The sequence below is a fragment of the Vulpes lagopus genome, chromosome X (assembly GCF_018345385.1).
Source record: "Vulpes lagopus strain Blue_001 chromosome X, ASM1834538v1, whole genome shotgun sequence".
NCBI lineage: Eukaryota > Metazoa > Chordata > Mammalia > Carnivora > Canidae > Vulpes > Vulpes lagopus.
The window spans coordinates 32,262,406-32,278,087 of NC_054848.1; the positions used below are offsets into that span (position 1 = coordinate 32,262,406).

General features: G+C 38.6%; 1 protein-coding gene across 3 annotated transcripts in view; it reads left to right on the top strand.

Moving 5' to 3' along the window:
- The window catches only part of PRRG1 (proline rich and Gla domain 1), a 145,266-nt gene that overhangs the window by 125,633 nt on the left and 3,951 nt on the right, over positions 1 to 15,682 (top strand). The window lies entirely within an intron of this gene.

The following is a 15,682-nucleotide window of genomic DNA, read 5'->3' on the forward strand; positions in this document are numbered from 1 at the left end:
ATTTGCCAACATACAGAATAACACCCAGTGCTCATCCCGTCAAGTGCCCCCCTCAGTGCCCATCACCCAGTCACCCCCAACCCCTGCTCTCCTCCCCTTCCACGACCTCTAATTCATTTCCCAGAGTTAGGAGTCTCTCATGTTCTGTCTCCCTTTCTGATATTTCCTACACATTTCTTCACCCTTCCCTTCTATTCCCATTCACTATTATTTATATTCCCCAAATGAATAAGACCATATAATGTTTGTCCTTCTCCGATTGACTTATTTCACTCAGCATAATACCCTCCAGTTCCATCCACGTCGAAGCAAATGGTGAGTATTTGTCATTTCTAATGGCTGAGTAATATTCCATTGTATACACAAACCACATCTTCTTTATCATTCATCTTTCAATGGACACCGAGGCTCCTTCCACAGTTTGGCTATTGTAGACATTGCTGCTAGAAACATCGGGGTGCAGGTGTCCCAGCGTTTCACTGCATCTGCATCTTTGGGGTAAATCCCCAGCAGTGCAATTGCTGGGTCGTAGGGCAGGTCTATTTTTAACTCTTTGAAGAACCTCCACACAGTTTTCCAGAGTGGCTGCACCAGTTCACATTCCCACCAACAGTGCAAGAGGGTCCCCCTTTCTCCACATCCTCTCCAACATTTGTTGTTTCCTCTCTTGTTAATTTTCCCCATTCTCACTGGTGTGAGGTGGGATCTCATTGTGGTTTTGATTTGTATTTCCCTGATGGCAAGTGATGCGGAGCATTTCCTCATGTGCATGTTGGCCATGTCCATGTCTTCCTCTGTGAGATTTCTGTTCATGTCTTTTGCCCATTTCAAAATTGGATTGTTTGTTTCTTTGGTGTTGAGTTTAATAAGTTCTTTATAGATCTTGGACACCAGCCCTTTATCTGATATGTCATTTGCAAATATCTTCTCCCATTCTGTAGGTTGTCTTTTAGTTTTGTTGACTGTATCTTTTGCTGTGCAAAAGCTACTTATCTTGATGAAGTCCCAATAGTTCATTTTTGCTTTTGTTTCTTTTGCCTTCGTGGATGTATCTTGCAAGAAGCTACTGTGGCCGAGTTCAAAAAGGGTGTTGCCTGTGTTCTCCTCTAGGATTTTGATAGAATCTTGTCTCACATTTAGACTGTTTTTCTTCCAGTGGATAGTCTTTCCTCCTTCATCGAGTATCAGTTGACCATAGAGTTGAGAGTCCACTTCTGTGTTCTCTATTGTATTCCATTGATCTATGTGTCTGTTTTTGTGCCAGTACCACACTGTCTTGATGACCACTGCTTTGTAGTACAACCTGAAATCTGGCATTGTGATGCCCCCAGATATGGTTTTCTTTTTTAAAATTCCCCTGGCTATTCGGGGTCTTTTCTGATTCCACACAAATCTTAAAATAATTTGTTCTAACTCTCTGAAGAAAGTCCATGGTATTTTGATAGGGATTGCATTAAACGTGTAAATTGCCCTGGGTAACATTGACATTTTCACAATATTAATTCTGCCAATCCATGAGCATGGAATATTTTTCCATCTCTTTGTGTCTTCCTCAATTTCTTTCAGAAGTGTTCTACAGTTTTTAGGGTATAGATCCTTTACCTCTTTGGTTAGGTTTATTCCTAGGTATCGTATGCTTTTGGGTGCAATTGTAAATGGGATTGACTCCTTAATTTCTCTTTCTTCATTCTGATTGTTAGTGTATAGAAATGCCACTGACTTCTGGGCATTGATTTTGTATCCTGCCACGCTGCCAAATTGCTGTATGAGTTCTAGCAATCTTGGGGTGGAGTCTTTTGGGTTTTCTATGTAGAGTATTATGTCATCGGCAAAGAGGGAGAGTTTGACTTCTTCTTTGCCAATTTGAAAGCCTTTAATGTCTTTTTGTTGTCTGGTTGCTGAGGCTAGGACTTCTAGTACTATGTTGAATAGCAGTGGTGAGAGTGTACATCCCTGTCTTGTTCCTGATCTTAGGGGAAAGGCTCCCAGTGCTTCCCCATTGAGAATTATATTTGCTGTGGGCTTTTCGTAGATGGCTTTTAAGATGTTGAGGAATGTTCCCTCTATCCCTACACTCTGAAGAGTTTTGATCAGGAATGGATGCTTTGTCAAATGCTTTCTCTGCATCTAATGAGAGGATCATATGGTTCTTGGTTTCTCTCTTGCTGATATGATGAATCACATTGATTGTTTTACGAGTGTTGAACCAGCCTTGTGTCCCGGGAATAAATCCTACTTGGTCATGGTGAATAATTTTCTTAATGTACTATTGTATCCTATTGGCTAGTATCTTGAGAACTTTTGCATCCATGTTCATCAGGGATATTGGTCTATAATTCTCCTTTTTGGTGGGATCTTTGTCTGGTTTTGGAATTAAGGTGATGCTGGCCTCATAGAATGAATTTGGAAGTACTCCATCTCTATCTTTCCAAACAGCTTTAGTAGAATAGGTATGGTTTCTTCTTTAAACATTTGATAGAATTCCCCAGGGCAGCCATCTGGCCCTGGACTTTTGTGTCTTGGGAGGTTTTTGATGACTGCATCAATTTCCTCCCTGGTTATTGGCCTGTTCAGGTTTTCTATTTCTTCCTGATCCAGTTTTGGTAATTTGTGGCTTTCCAGAAATGTGTCCATTTCTTCTAGATTGTATAATTTATTGTCGTATAGCTGTTCATAATGTGTTTATAAAATCGTTTGTATTTCATTGGTGTTGGTAATGATCTCTCCTTTCTCACTTATGATTTTATTAATTTGAGTCTTCTCTCTCTTCTTTTTAATAAGGCTGGCTAATGGTTTATCTATCTTATTAATTCTTTCAAAGAACCAACTCCTGATTTTGTTGATCTGTTCCACACTTCTTGTCTCGATTTCGTTGAGTTCTGCTCGAATCTTTATTAACTATCTTCTTCTGCTGGGTGTAGGATCTATTTGCTGTTTTTTCTCTAGCTCCTTTAGGTGTAAGGTTAGCTTTTGTATTTGAGTTCTTTCCAGCTTTTCGATGGATGCTTGTATTGCAATGTATTTCCCCCTCAGGACTGCTTTTGCCGTATCTTCATTCTCATTAGTTTCCATGAATCTTTTTAATTCTTCCTTAATTTCCTGGTTGACCCTTTCATCTTTTTTTTTTTTAAGATTTTATTTATTCATGATAGTCACACAGAGAGAGAGAGAGAGAGAGAGAGAGAGAGAGGCAGAGACACAGGCAGAGAGAGAAGCAGGCTCCATGCATCGGGAGCCCGACGTGGGATTCGACGCCGGGTCTCCAGGATTGCGCCCCGGGCCAAAGGCAGGCGCCAAACCGCTGCGCCACCCAGGGATCCTGACCCTTTCATCTTTTAGCAAGATGGTCCTTAACCTCCATGTGTTTGAGGTCCTTCCAAACTTCTTGTTGTCATTTCTAATTTCAAGGCATTATGGTCTGAGAATATACAGGGGACGATCCCAATCTCTTGGTATCAGTTAAGACCTGATTTGTGACCCAGTATGTGGTCTATTCTGGAGAAAGTTGCATGTGCACTTGAGAAGAATGTGTATTCAGTTGAGTTTGGATGTAAAGTTCTGTAGATATCTGTGAAATCCATCTGGTCCAGTGTATCATTTAAAGCTCTCGTTTCTTTGGAGATGTTGTGTTGGGAAGACCTATCGAGTGTAGAAAGTGCTAGATTGAAGTCACCAAGTATAAGTGTATTATTATCTAAGTATGTCTTAATTTTGGTTATTAATTGATTGATATATTTGGCCGCTCCCACATTCGGGGCATAAATATTGAGGATTGTTAAGTCCTCTTGTTGGATAGATCCTTTAAGTATGATATAGTGTCCCTCTTCATCTCTCACCACAGTCTTTGGGGTAAATTTTAGTTTATCTGATATAAGGATGGCTACCCCTGCTCTCTTTTGAGGACCATTGCAATGGTAAATGGTTCTCCAACCTTTTATTTTCAGGCTGTAGGTGTCCTTATGTCTAAAATGAGTCTCTTGTAGACAACAAATAGATGGGTCCTGCTTTTTTATCCAGTCTGACACCCTGCGCCTTTTGATGGGGTCATTAAGCCCGTTCACGTTCAGAGTTACTATTGAAAGATATGAATTTAGTGTCATCATGATATCTATTCAGTCTCTGTTTTTGTGGATTGTTCCATTGGACTTCTCCTTAAAGGGAAATTTTGAGAGTCCCCTTAAAATTTCTTGCAGAGCTGGTTTGGAGGTCACATATTCTTTCAGTTCCTGCCTGTCTTGGAAGCTCTTTATCTCTCCTTCCATTTTGAATGAGAGCCTTGCTGGATAAAGTATTCTTGGCTGCATGTTCTTCTCATTTAGGACCCTGAATATATCCTGCCAGCCCTTTCTGGCCTTCCAGGTCTCTGTGGAGAGGTCTGCTGTTACCCTAATACTTCTCCCCATAAAAGTCAGGGATTTCTTGTCTCTTGCTGCTTTAAGGATCTTCTCTTTATCTTTGGAATTTGCAAGCTTAACTATTAAATGTCGAGGTGTTGAACGGTTTTAATTGATTTTAAGGGGAGATCTCTCTATTTCCTGGATGTGAATGCCTATTTCCCTTCCCAGATTAGGTAAGTTTTCAGCTATGATTTGCTCAAATACATATTCTGGCCCTGTTGCCCTTTCGGCACCCTTGGGAACCCCAATTAAACGTAGGTTTTTCTTCCTCAGGCTGTCGTTTATTTCCCTTAATCTATCCTCATGGTCTTTTAATTGTTTGTCTCTGTTTTCCTCAGTTTCCCTCTTTGCCATCAACTTGTCTTCTATGTCACTCTCTCGTTCTTCCACCTTGTTAACCCTCATCGTTAGGACTTCTAGTTTGGATTGCATCTCTTTCGATTGATTTTTAATTTCTGCCTGATTAGATCTAAATTCTGCAGTCATTAAGTCTCTTGAGTCCTTTATGCTTTTTTCTAGAGCCACCAGTAGCTTTATAATAGTGCTTCTGAATTGGATTTCTGACATTGAATTGTAATCCAGATATTGTAACTGTGTGGGAGAGAGGACTGTTTCTGATTCTTTCTTTTGAGGTGAGGTTTTCCTTCTAGTCATTTTGGTCAGTGCAGAGTGGCCAAAAACAAGTTGTTTTGGGAAAAGGAGAAAAAGAGAGGAGAGAAAAAAGGGAAGAAAAGAGAAAAAAAGGAGGAAAAAAAGAAAAAAGAGAAGAGAAAGAAAAAGAAAGGAAAAAAAGGGTGGGGGAAGCAAACAGAAATCAAAAAAAAAAAAAAAACCACAGGGGAGTATCCTCCGATTCTGTATACTGTAAGTCCCTTGACTTCCCCTGGAACTTTCCAGTGCTGCTTGGTCAATAATTTGTTTTTCCCGTCTGTCTAGCTCGTCTTCTCCAGGAGGGGGCTGCTTTGCTGATTTTCAGGTATTAGCACTTGGGGGAGCTGCTCTCCCCCCTGCCTGGTTTAGGGCTCAGTGAGTAATGTTTATCCTGTTTATCCGGTGAGGCCACTGTGAGTCTCAGTGGGGGCTGTTCACCCTGTGAGGCCCCAGGTGGAGCAACCACAGTGGCGGTGGCCAGCTCTGGAGCCCTGGATTCAGCTCCCGCAGTAACTACGGAGCTCTCAGTCTGCAGGCGTGTGGATGCTCCGGGGCCGGGGCCGCTGATCTGCTCAGCTCCAGGCAGGAGTGTCCTTTCTGTCCTGTGCCCTCCTGGCCTCTGCCTGTCCGGGCCGGGGGTGGGCGGGGGGAGGCTGGATCCTGGGCTGTGTCCAACGCACTCTGTGCTCCCCGGGCCTGCACTGTTGAAATCGCGCTCCCGGGGCGTGCAGCCCCCTCTCCATGGAGCCGCCGGAGCCCCATCTGAGCTGTTCCCGGGTCAAGACGTGTGCACTCACTGCAGCCCTTTAGGGAGCCTGGCCGTGGGGTGTGGCGCACTCTCCCCCGGGGCGCAGGTGTCTGTAGCCCCAAGTTGGACTGGAACCAGTTCACAGGCCACTATAGAGTCCATAGCTGGGAACAAAGTCTATATGCCTTTACCCAATGCACAGGTGGTTGAGACTCCTGAGTCATTTGGCATATGGAGCTAGATCATTTCATAAAGCCCACAAAGGCACTTCTGTCTATGGATGGATGCCAAATGATGTTGGGGTGGGAGGATACAAAAGCAAGAGATGTCTTATTACACCATGATGCTGACATCACTCCTGCTAATATTTCTATTTAAGATTTTGCATCTTTCTACCTTAACATGTAGTTTTCTTTCCAGGTGTGTGAGTGTCATCTTTGTCCTGTTTTGGTATTATTTCTAGCCCTGTAAAATGAAAAAAATTTTTTTCATTTGTATATTCTCTGCAATAGTTTTCATATTATAGTGGTTTTTTTTGTTCTAAGAAGATTTAATAGAATTCACATTAAAATTATCTGGGTTTCCTCTCTTTTTAAAGAGATTCCTTTATTTCTGTAAAAAATGGCACTGGGATTTTGATAGGGATAATATTGAATCTATAGGGGTTTGGGGTAGCACAGGTATTTTAAAAGTATTAAGTCTTCTATTCCATGAACATGATCTGTCTTTACACGTACTTGTTTCTTTAATTTTTTCAGCCAAGTTTTATATCACATTGATTATCATATGTTCAACTATCCTCATGCCCCAAGGATAAATCCCACTTGTTGAGGTTTGTTGCATCTATATACATCAGAAATACTGGCATGTAGCTTTCTTTTATCATACTGTTATTTTCTCACTTTGGAATCAAAATAATACTGCCCTCATAGAATGCGTCTTGGAAGGGTCCTCTCCAGTTTCTTGGAAGACTTTGAAAAGGATTGGTATTAACTCCTCTTAAAATTTGTCTAGAACCACAAATGACCCCGATAGCCAAACAATCCTGAGAAAGAACAATACTGAGGCCTCACACTTCCTGAATTAAAAACATATTACAAATTTACAGTAATAAAAACAGCATGGTACTGGCATAAAGACAGACATAGAGACCAATAGAGCTGGTTAGAGTCCAGAAAATAAACCCACAGATACTCGCTCAAATGATCTTCAACAGGGTGCCAAAATACACAATGGAGAATGTGGATATCCACATGCATAAGAATGAAAATAGAATTCTGTATTACAGCAGACACAAAAATCAACTCAAAATGGATTAAGGAAGATTGGGCAGGAGACAAAGGGGATCACATTAGAACTACTGATAAAATTATAACTAAAACTGATAGATCATAATGCACTTTGCCATTGAGATTCCCAAGCTTTGTTACACATTAGAATTACCACTCGACCAGTTACATCATCTCTGGGGGCAGGACATAGGCATTCCAGGCAGGTAACTCAATGTGAGCACTTAGTTCCTCCAAGTGGTGAGCAGCAGCAACCTCACCTGAGAGCCTGTTACAAATGGAAAATCCCAAGCCACATCTCAGACCTACAGTATCAGAATCTACATTTTAATAAGACCCTAGATAATGAACATGCACCTTGATGTTTTTGAAGCACTGCTTTATCATCCTGCTTTTTGACTATGGCAATATATTGGGATAACCTGGGATGCTGGAAAATAATACTCATGCTCGGACTTAACTTATCCAGTTATATCCATATGAACATACTGGAAGAAACACTGAAAACTTACTACAACTTCAGCAACTGTCATTGAATTGGCAAATATTTAAAAAGACTAGAAAACCTTATCTAATTTCCATTGATGTTGGATATGTGCACACACTTTAATTTTTTTTTAATTCCAGTATACTTAACATACAATGTTACATTATTTTCAGGTGTATAATCAACAATTTCATACATTACTCACTGTTCATCTCAATAAGTATACTCTTACTCCAGCTTTACCTATTTCACCCATCCAACGCCCTTCCTTCTGGTAACCATCTATTCTCTATAGTTAAGAGTCTAGTTCTTGGTCTCTTTTGTTGTTGTTCATTTGTTTCTTAAATTCCAAATATGAGTGAAGTCATATGGTATTTGTCTTTCTCTGATAACCTCTTTCACTTAGTATTATACTTTCTAGATCCATCCATGTTACAAATGGCAAAATTTCTTTCCATTTTTAAGAGATTCATTCATTCATTCATTTTTGAGAGATAGAACGAGCTAAAGCACATGAGCAGGGGGGAAGGGCAGAAGGAGATAGGGAGAAGGAGAGAAGCAGATCCCCACTGAGCATGGAGCCCGATACGGGGCTTGATCTCATGTGACCCTGAGATTATGACCTGAGCTGAAATCAAGAATTGGACACTGAACTGACTGAGCCACTCAGGCACCCCAAGATTACATTCTCTTTTATGGCTGAGTAATATTATATATGTACCATATCTTTATCCATTCATCTATCAGTGAACACATGGGTTTTTTCCATATGCTGGCTATTGTAAATGATACTGCAGTAAAATAAGGGTGCATGTCTCTGAATTAATGTTTTTGGTTTTTTGGGTAAATACCCAATAGTGGAGTTACTGGATGGTATGGTAATTCTGTTTTTATTTCTGAAGACCCTCCATACTGTTTTCTACAGTGGCTGCAATAGTTTGCATTCCCAACAGTGCATGAGAGTTCCTGTTTCTGCACATCCTTGCCAACACTTGTATCTTATATTTTTAATTTTAGTCATATTGACAGGTGTGAGGTAATATTTCATTGTATTTTTTATTTTCATTTCCATGGTAATTAGTGATGCACATCTTTTCATGTGTCTGCTGGCCATCTGGATATCTTCTTTGGAGAAATGTCTCTTCATGTCTTAATAGGATTATTTGGTTTTCTGGTGTTGAGTTGTAGGAATTCTTCATATATTTTGGATGCTCCTCCTTTATCGAATATGTCACTTGTGAGTATCTTCTCCCATTCAGTAGGTTGTCTTTTAATTTTGTTGGTTGTTTCCTTTGCTGTGCAAAAGCTTTTTATTTTGATGTAGTCCCAGTAGTTTATTCTTAGTTTAATTTCCTGCGCCCTAGGAGACACATCTAGAAAGATGTTATGGCTGATGTCAGAAAAATAATAGCCTATGCCCTCTTTTAGGATTTTTGTGAATTCAGATCTCACATCTAGGCCCTTAATCCATTTTTAGTTCATTTTGCATATGGTGAAAGAAAGTGGTCAGTTTTCCTAGCACCATTTGTCGAAGAGCTGTCTTTTTCCCATTGCATACTTTGTCGAAGATTACTTGACCATAACATAACGGGTTTATTTCTGGGCTTTGTATTCATTGATCTATGCATCTGTTGTCATGCCAGTACCAAGATTACTAAAGCTATGTAGTATAACTTAAAATCTGTAATTGTGATACCTCCAGTTTTGTTCTTCCTTTTTGAGATTATTTTGGCTATTTGGGGTCTTTTGTGGTTCCATACTAATTTTAGGATTGTTCTAGTCCTGTGAAAAATACTGTTGGCATTTTGATAGGGATTACATTACATCTGAACATTGCTTTTGGTAATGTGGACTTTTTAAGAATATTTGTTCTTTCAACCAATGAGCATGGAATGTCCTGTTTATGTCATCTTCAATTTCTTTCATAAATATTTTATATTTTTCAGAGTACAAGTCTTTTTAAGTTTACCTCTTGGTATTTTATTTTTGGTGCAATTTAAGTGGGATTGTTTTTCTTAATTTCTCTTTCTGCTGTTTAATATTATTAATGTATAAAGATGCAATGAATTTCTGTACATTGGTTATTTTTGTATCCTGCAACCTTCGTGAATTCATTTGTCTGTTCTAGTAGTATTTTGGTGGAGTTTTTAGAGTTTTCTATATATAGTATGTCATCTGCAGATAGTGAAAGCTTTACTTCTTCCTTACCAATTTGGATGCATTCTATTCCTTTTTTCTTGTCTTCTTCCTGTGGCTAGGACTTCCAGTACAGTGTTGAATAAAAGTGGTGAGAGTGGACATCCCTGTCATATTCCTGACCTTAGGGAAAAGCTCTCAGTTTTCCCTATTGAGGATGGTATTCACTGTGGGTTTTTCGTATATGGCTTTTATGAAATTGAGGTATGTTCCTTCTCTTCCTGCACTGTAGAGAGTTATTATCAAGAAAAAGGATGCTGTATTTTTTCAAATGCTTTTTTTCCATCTGTTGAGAAGATCATATTGTTCTTGGCCTTTCTTTTATTAATGTGGTGTATCACATTGATTGATTTACAGATGTTAGAACCACCCTTGCAGCCCAGGAATAAATCCCACTTGGTCGGGGTGAATAATCCTTTTAATGTACTGTTCGATCTTATTAGCTAGCATCTTCATAAGTATTTTTGTAGCCATGTTCATCAGGGATACTGTTCTGTAATTCTCCCTTTTAGTAGGGTCTTTGGTTTTCTGATCAAGGTAATGCTGCCCTCATAGAATGAGTTTGGAAGTTTACTTTCCCTCATAGAATGAGGTTGGAAGTTTTATCCATTTCTATTTTTTGAAACCGTTTCAGAACACGTATGAAGTCTTCTTTAAATATTTAGTAGAATTCCCCTGAGAGGCCATCCAACCCTGGACTCTGGTTTGCTGGAAGATTTTTGATTACTGATTCAATTTCTTTGCTGGTTTTGGGTCTGTTCAGGTTTTCTATTTCTTCCTGTTTGTTGTGGTAGATTATATGTTTCTAGGAATGCATTCATTCCTCCCAGATTGCATAATGTGGTGGCATACAGTTGCTCATAACATGTTCTTAAAATTGTTTGTATTTCATCAGTGTTGGTTGTGATCTCTTCTCTTTCATTCATGATTTTATTTATTTGGGTCATTTTTCTTTTCTTTTTTGATAAGTCTCTTTAGGAGTTTATCAATTTTAATTCTTTCAAAGAACCGGCCCCTAGTTTCATTGATCTGTTCTGCTGAGGTTTTGTGTGTGTGTGTTTTTCTTTTATTTCTGCATCATTGATTTCTTCTTTAATCTTTTGTCTCTTCTGCTGGATTTAGGCTTCTTTTGCTGTTCATTTTCAAGCTGCTTTAGGTATAAGGTTGGGTTGTGTATTTGGGACTTTTCTTGTTTCTGAGTAAGGCCCATATTGCTATCCACTTCCCTCTTAGGACCACCTTTGCTGCATCCCAAAGGTTCTGAACTGTCGTGTTTTCATTTTCATTTTCTTCCATGTGTTTTTGAACTCTTCTTTAATTTCCTGGTTAACCCATTCATTCTTTAATAGGATCTTCTTTAACCTCCATGTATTTGTGTTCCTTCCAAGTTTTCTGCTGTAATTCAAGTTTTAAAGCATTGTAGTCTGAAAATATGCATGGCATAATCTCAGTCTTTCTGCACATATTTTGTGGCACCCCAAAACAAGTATAATAGTGCTATCAAAGATCACTAATTACCAGAACAAATATAATAATGATGAAGTTTGAAATATTCTAAGAATTACCAAAATGTTAAAGACACACAATTGCTGTTGGATAAATGTTACCGATAGTTTACTTGGTGCAGGGTTGCCACAAACCTTCAATTTGTAAAATCACAGTATCTATGAAGTATAATAAAGCAATATGCTTTACAACAAGGTATTGTCTGTACTTGTTCTGGAAAGGAAGAAGCTATGTGAGTGCTGTGTATAAATGCTGCTGGGTCCTTTTCTTCAGCAATACAAACCTACTGAGAACATCACCCACTTCCAGACTTTAGTATGTATGTTTTACCCTGATTAATCAGATTATAAAACAGGTTTACCTCTCTTCCTGCCAATTATGAGTAGAGTTCTTCGGGTCTTGAGTCACCATCTGAGTGACTTGAATAGAATTTGTTCAAAAACGGAAGTGAGAAAATCACAACAGAAAAGCACACATTTTATAAGAGAACAAATACTGCTTGATAGAATCTTGTACATATTGAATTTTGATCTGAAACCTACCTGTGATGAAACATTTACCTTGGGGCTCCTCCCTCTGAAATGGTTCATCCTAACTTGCTGATGATGGAGCTGACAGTCAACATATTTTGTACTTTTCCTTTAGCTTGCTAGCATTGGAGGCTGTGCTTTGCCCACCTCATGTGACAACCAAGCCAAAACTGGGACGGACAAATGTCTTCAACTCCACTCTCCCTGTGCAGTGGCTGAGCTGCAGCCAGAACTGGTGAATACCCCAAGTTCTGCAGCTGCAGCCCATATAAAGGATGCCCATAGAGTACCTGGCTGTGGTTGCCAGGGAAGACAGAACTTCTGGGCCACAGAATACAGTTCCTACATAAGGCCACTCCTTAATGGCTGAGGGAGACAGCCATTTTGCCTAATATATATAGACAAACACCGAGTCAGGAATGTGTCCAAACCAAAGAACAAGGCAAAACCCGAGAAAAAGGTCATAATAAAATGGAGATAAGCAACCTATCTGCTAGAGTTCAAAATAATGGCCATAAAGATACAGAGCTTCAATGAAGAACGGATGTGCACAGCAAGCACTTCAATAATAGAAAATATAAGAAAGGACTAAATAAGTGAGGATACCTTAAGGGATCTCTGAAACACCATCAAGTGGAAGAACATTTACATTATAGGGGTTCCAGAAGAAGAAGAGAGCAAAACCTAATCCAGAGAAGGAAACGGACATCTACATGCAGAAAGTCTAGAGAGTTCCACATAACATGAACCATAGAGAAACACACCATGACACATAATAATTAAAACGGCAAGGTTAAGGATAAAGAAAGAATCTCAAAAGGAGCAACAGAAAAAGCAACATATTATATACAAGGAAAACCCCCATAAGGCTAGGAGATTTTTCAGCAGAAACTTCAGAGGCCAGAAGGGAAAGGCACAACATATTCCAGCTGCTGAAAGGAAAAAAAAAAGTGCCAAGAATTCTCTACGCAGCAATGTTATTACTCAGAATCGAAGGAGAGCTTAAACGAGTTTTTCAGATAAGCAAAAGCTAAAGGAGTTTGTCACTACTAAACCAGCCTTACAAGAAATTTTAAAGGGAGTACTCTAAGCTAAAAAGTAAAGGAACTAATAATAATAAAATACACAAAAGTAAAAATATCACTTGGAAAGGTAAAGACGAAACGTAGTATGTCAACTACTTGTATGAAGAATAGAAGACAAAAGTACAGTTTATTAAAAATACAGCAATTAAGGGATACATAAAATTAATGTTTATCATCATAGCTATAAAGCTTTGGAATGTGTTCAAAATTAAAGAGACTATTAGAACATCTTATATATTTATGTGAGCCTTATGGTAACTACAAAGAAAAAATGTACAGTAAATACACAAAAGAAAAAGAAATCTAAACATAACCCTAGAGAATACATTAAGCCACAAGGGAAAAGAGAAGGAAAGGAACAACAAAAAGCAGTAAGTACCTACCTATTAATCATTACTTTAAATGGACTAAATTCTTCAACCAAAACACAGAGTGGGATGCCTGGGTGGCTCAGTGGTTAAGTGCATCTGCCCTTGGCTCAGGGCGTGATCCTGGAGTACCAGAAATCAAGTCCCACATCGGGTTCCCTGCATGGAGCCTGCTTCTCCCTCTGCCTATGTCTCTGCCTCTCTCTGTGGCTCTCATGAATAAATAAAATCTTTAAAAAAAAAAAAAAAGAATGTAAGACCTGAAACCATAAAACTACAAGAAAACATAAATAGTAAGCTCTAAGATATCAGTCTTAGCAATTTTTTCTGGTGGGGGTGGGGGTGGAATATGTCTCCTCTGGCAAGGGCAACAAAAGCAAAAATAAATAAATGGGACTACATCAAGCTAAAAAGCTTTCCCACAGCAAAGGAAACCATTAACAAAAGAAAAACGCAACCTACTGAATGGGAGAAGATACTTGGAAATGATATATCTGTTAAGGGATTGATATCTAAAATATATAAAGAACTCATACAGTTTAGTAATGGCAAAGAAAAACCAACCCAATTAAAAAATGGGCACATGACCTGGATAGACATTTTTCCAAAGATGATCTACAGATGGCCAACAAACGCATGAAAAGATGTTCAACAACATTCATCATCAGGGAAATGCAAATCAAAACTACAAATGAGATACCACTTCATACCTGCCAGAATGGCTAGTCTCAAAAAGATAAGAGATAACAAGTATTGGTGAGAATGTGTGAAAAAGGAACCCTTGTGTGCTTTTGGTGGGAATGTAATTTGATGCAGCTACTATGGAAACCAATATGGAGGTTTCTCAAAAAATTACAAATAGAACTACCATATGATCCAACAATTCCACTTCTGGGTATTTATCTGAAGAAAATGAGAATACTAATTCAAAAACATATATGGATCTCTGTGTTCATTGCAACATTATAGTAGCCAGGATATGAAAGCACCATAAGTGCCCATCCATAGATGAATGGATAAAGATGTGTGTGTGTGTGTATATATATATATATAATGAACTTTTACCCATATAAAAGAATGAAATCTTGCATTCGTGACAACATGGATGGACCTAGATGATACTATGCTAAGTCAAACAGAGAATGACAAATACCATAAGATTCACTTACATGTGGAATCAAGGAAAGAAAAAACAAAACAAACATTCACAGAACAAACTGGTGGTTGCCAGAGGGGAATGGGATGAATAGAATAAGTGAAAGGGATTAATAGATACAACTTCCAGTTATAAAGTGAATCATGGGGATGTAGTGTACAGTAGAGGGAATATAGTCAATAATAACTTGGGATGCCTGGGGGGTTCAGCAGTTGAGCATCTGCCTTTTGCTCAGGGCATGATCCCGGGGTCTGGGACTGAGTCCCCTATCAGGTTCCTTGCAGGGAGCCTGCTTCTCCCTCTGCCTGCCTGCCTCCCTCTCTCTCTCTCTCTCTCATGAATAAATAAATAAAATCTTTTAAAAAAATAATAACTTTGTATGGTGACAAATGGTACCTAGACCTATTTGATCATTTTGTAAGATATAAAAATAATTACACCTGATACACCTGAAACTAACACAATGTATGTCAATTATAATCTAATAAAAAGAGTAATAGAAATCAAAAGGCCTCAGCCAAGTAAAAAGAAGTCAGGGATAAAAATAAAATCTCACAAATAAGAAACAATAAAGTCCAGGAACAAGTATGGGATTTCTTACCTGCATATTAGAAGCTGCAGTACCATGGAATACTACCTAGACCTCTGAGGGGAAAAAGAAAAAAAAAACCTACACCCTAAGAGTCTGAAATATCATTATGATAACATTTATCAGCCAGGGTGAAGGAAAATTATTCATAGAGCTGAAAAAATTTAGAGACTATTTCCCATGTGTATCCTCTATGGAAAATTCTTCAAAAAGGACCATTCAACTGCAAAATAAATCAGAACAGCAACTTCAAAATCAGGGAAGGTGAAGAGAACAAATAGTAATGAGCAATGGTTCATGCAATGTATGTGTAATTAAGTCTGAATGGATAATGATATAGTGACTAGGAATTGCTAACGTTGTAAATGCTAAATATTCTTTCTTGAAAAAAAAAGCCAGTGTGACTAATAAAATATGACTATAAAACAACCACCTTTAGTGCCCAGAGTCTTTAACCATATTCATAGATTTATGTTAATGCCATGCTATCATGGGATATCTGGCATTACAATCCCTAGTCCAACTCCCTCTATTTGCCCATTTGGATAATGACCTGGTTCCCTTCCTTGATGCCAGATATTTACTGTCAGTGACGTGTAGTGCCTGCAAATAAATAGGATTGTGAGAAAAGCACTTATTGTTTAGGTTTAAACATTGAAAAAAGAATCAGTAGCATTGGG